This window comes from Dromiciops gliroides, chromosome 5 (genome assembly GCF_019393635.1).
Source record: "Dromiciops gliroides isolate mDroGli1 chromosome 5, mDroGli1.pri, whole genome shotgun sequence".
NCBI classification, from domain to species: domain Eukaryota; kingdom Metazoa; phylum Chordata; class Mammalia; order Microbiotheria; family Microbiotheriidae; genus Dromiciops; species Dromiciops gliroides.
This window is the reverse complement of record NC_057865.1, coordinates 107,418,053-107,421,822: the sequence shown is the minus strand read 5'-3', so window position 1 is coordinate 107,421,822 and position 3,770 is coordinate 107,418,053. Positions and strand designations below refer to the sequence as shown.

Genomic DNA, 3,770 nt, shown 5'->3' with positions numbered 1-3,770 from the left:
CATGAGTTAACAGAAGTTACATTCATGAATTGATCAGCCTTTTCTATTAAAAGCTTCAGGCAAGGGTTAAAAATTACAAAATTTGTGTGCATTTGTGTGTCTGTGTCTATATGCACATGCACCTGTCTTGCAATTTTTTTTGTTTTCCTCTGTACATTTTAAAATGTTTTATGCTCTTTTCTTTTTTAAAAAAAAAATGTTTTATTGCTAGCCATTAACCTACAACCTCCTCTCCCTTATAGCAAACATATATGGTCTAGCAAAACAAATCAGCACATACACCATTCTGAGGATGCACATCTCATTTTAAATCTCTATTCCATTACTGCTCTGTCAAGAGGTGGGAGGTATCTTTCATCATCTGTCTTTTGAAGTCTTTTTTATTTTTTGCACTGCTATAATGAGAGTTCTTGGGTTTTTTGAAGTTGTTTTTCTTCAACTTATTATTGACATCATATAAATTGTTCTCCTGGTCCTTCTCACTTCACTTTGCATCAGTACATGCTATTGGACCCAGAGATATTAGTGTTAACCATATACCCCAGACAAGTCAAGGATAGAGGCAAAGAAACCATATTCCTGTAAGGAGCTAAAATTCTAGCTATACTGTCTAAAATTATCTAATGAGTGGCCGCCAATAAATTATAAGCTTTAGCAAGAGTTTAGACTTTTAAGCATTTATTAAGGAGAATAGGAATTTGGTGAAGACAGAGAGAAAGAGGCCTAGCAAAGAATCAGAAACAAAATGGATGCCCACTAGTTGGGGAATAGCTGGACAAATTGTGGTATTTGAATGTGATGGAATATTATTGTGCCATTCCAAATATGACCATTTCTGAGAAACATGGGAAATCTTATAGAGTTCTCTAACAGGGTCACTCAGATAAGGAAACACTCTTGCAATTAATCAATCAGCAAGTATTCATTTTGTACCTACTATATGTCAGGCACTGTGCTAGGCACTATTAATACAAGTATGAAGAATGAAATAATCTCTACTCACAAGGAGTGTGTAATCCCATAAGGGCATAAAGCAGTATCTTCTTTATAGGAGGGTCTTCTTTGGATGCAATGAAGAATACAGAAAGAAAAAAGGAACAATTTTAGGAAGTGTCCAAGAATGAGGGTGAGTATTTTGGAGAAAATTTAGAACTATACCCAAAGAGCTATAGAATTGTATATACCTTTTGGCCCAGCAATACCATGTTTATGTCTGAATCTCAAAGAGATCAAAGGAAAAAGGAAAAGGATCTATATGTACAAAAATATTTATAGCAGAGCTTTTTGTAGTGGCAAAGGATTTGAAACTGAAGGAATGCCCATTGATTGGGGAATGGCTTAACAAACTGATAGATGATTTGATTAGAATACTATTGTGCTATAAGAAATGATCAGATGCATGGTTCCAGAAAAACCTGTGAAGACATATGAACTGATGCAAAGTGAAGTGAGTGGAACCAGGAAAATGAACATAATAACAGCAAAATTATAATGATGATTAGCTATGAAAAATTTAGCTACTCTGATCTTTTTTTATTGGCAATGTTTATAGACCAAGCAGAAGTTGTGGGGGCAGGGTGGATAGGATGGCAAATAAGTAGGGGAAGGGTGGAATTAAGTTATAAAGTATAGTCTTGGGTTCAAAAGTATTTTTCCAAGTTATGAAGCACAGCTTCTTTCCTGTTCCCCCCTTCCTAAGATCTCTTCTGGTACCTCCCTCTTCTGAGGAATATGGGGGAGACAGAATCATGGTATGGGTATAAGCAACAGCTATAGGTGTGGAGTGGCTAGAAAGGGAGAAGCAGGTCCAGGTGACTTCTCCATATATACACACATGGCCAAAGTGCTTGAATTTATCTCCCCAGGTCAAGACCAGTTGCAGGAATAGACCTACTGCTTCAGTTGTTTGAATTGCATTGTAGAATCTGTTGGGTTGCAAAGAGTTTCGGACAGCTTGAGGTGTCCCCCAACTTTCCACTCAGGGGGCAGTTCTCTTTGTTCTCCAGTCCAGTAGATTGTCCTGAGAATTTCTTAAAATAGCAAAGCCAACACACAGAATGATATTTGTCAGCACCACCAATCACTTCAACCTCTCTCTCCACCCCTAGTTTCTTGGTATAAGCAGCTTCCCTGAAGCACTCCATGCACACTGTTGTCAGTTTCACCACACTCTCTGCCAATGGCACCAAGTTCAGGATGTTCCCAAATGCCTTCCTCTGAAAGGTCCCATCCAGTACAGCTACAATCACATTCTTCCCAGCATTTGCCATAGTTTCACTGAATTCCACAATGTCTGGAAAAAATTGTCCCTCATCAATGCCAAAGACAGTCACAGCCAGAGCATCCTGGGCTATGTCCCTAAGCAAGCAGACTGGGAGTGCTTCCATAGTGTTCCAGTCATGTGTGGAGAAACTTTTGCCGTATCGAGTGTCTTTGGCATACTTGATCACGAGGCACTTGTACTGGGCAATCTGGAATCATCGGACTCTTCGCATGAGCTCTGTGCTTTTGCTAGAGAACATGGGGCCCAAGATCACCTGGATCTGCCCCCGGATCTTGCTGGGGGAGCCGGGCAGCACGATAGGCAGATTAATGCAGCTCATCCTGAGTCCACAGTTAGCAGAGAAGCAGAGTGTCCTGGTCAGCTTGGCCCTTCTCCCACAAGTGCGGTTCCCCTACTCTGATCTTTTAATTAGATCTCTTTTTGCTTTTCCTTTGTCTGATATCCTGAGTGTTACCCCTCCTTTTTTTTTTTTTTACTTTAGCTGAAGCATAATAGATTCTGCTACAACCCCTTACCTTTCCTCTGTGTGTGTCTCACTATTTCAATTTCTTACAAACAATATTTAGGATTCTGGTTTCTAATTCACTCTGCTATCTGCTTCCATTTTATGGATGAGTTCAACCCATTCATATTCACAGTTATGATTACCAAGTATTTTTGTTTCCATCCTATTTTCCCATTTATCCTTCTCTCTCTTTTTACCCTGTTCTTCTTCAAGAGTGTTTTGCTTCTGACTAGCACCTCCCTCAATCCACTGTTCCTTCTATTAGTTCTCCCCACCCTTTCTTAAACCCTTCCCCTCCTACTTCCCTGTAGGGTAAGTTAGGTTTCAATATCCAACTGGGTGTATATCATTCCTTCTTTCAGCCAGTTATGTTGAAAGTAAGGTTCAAGCATCGCTTGCCACCACCCCTCATCTTCCTTTCCACTGTCAAAGCTCTTTTGTGCCTCTTTTATGTGAGATAATTTACTATATTCTAACTCTCCCTTCCCCCTTCTCCCAGTACATTCCTCTTTCTCACATCTTAATTTTTTTTTACATCATCTCATTATAGTCAATTCACACATATGTCCTTTGTCTGTGCATACCCCTTCTAAAGGGAAAGGCTTCAGGAGTTAACCCCGAGGAAAAATCAAGAGTTGGAGTCCCTTATGCACTTGGATGTTGGACATCACATCCCTCTGGCAACTCCTGCAGCAGCACTGGTGCCAAATTGTATTGGCTTTGCCTCTCCTTTGGATCCTCCAATGTCGAGGAGAGGGAAAACCTGCTGCATGGGCAACTCCATATTGATCCACCCAGGCCAGCAACCTGGAGAGGACACTTCAGCTACTCCTCATGGAGTAGATACAACATGGAATGCAACAGTTACCGATTATGAGTCACTCAGGAGCTGCGGCTCCCATATAGGACTGCACAGCCACACTGTGGCCTGTGCCTCTTCAAGGCACTGATCCATGGTTGTCCTCGACTGGTGGAGGCCTA

General features: G+C 40.8%; 1 pseudogene; it reads right to left on the bottom strand.

The window, feature by feature from the left end:
• Positions 1 to 1,898: 1,898 nt before the first annotated feature.
• Positions 1,899 to 2,603, bottom strand: LOC122729508 (annotated as a pseudogene).
• Positions 2,604 to 3,770: the final 1,167 nt, after the last annotated feature.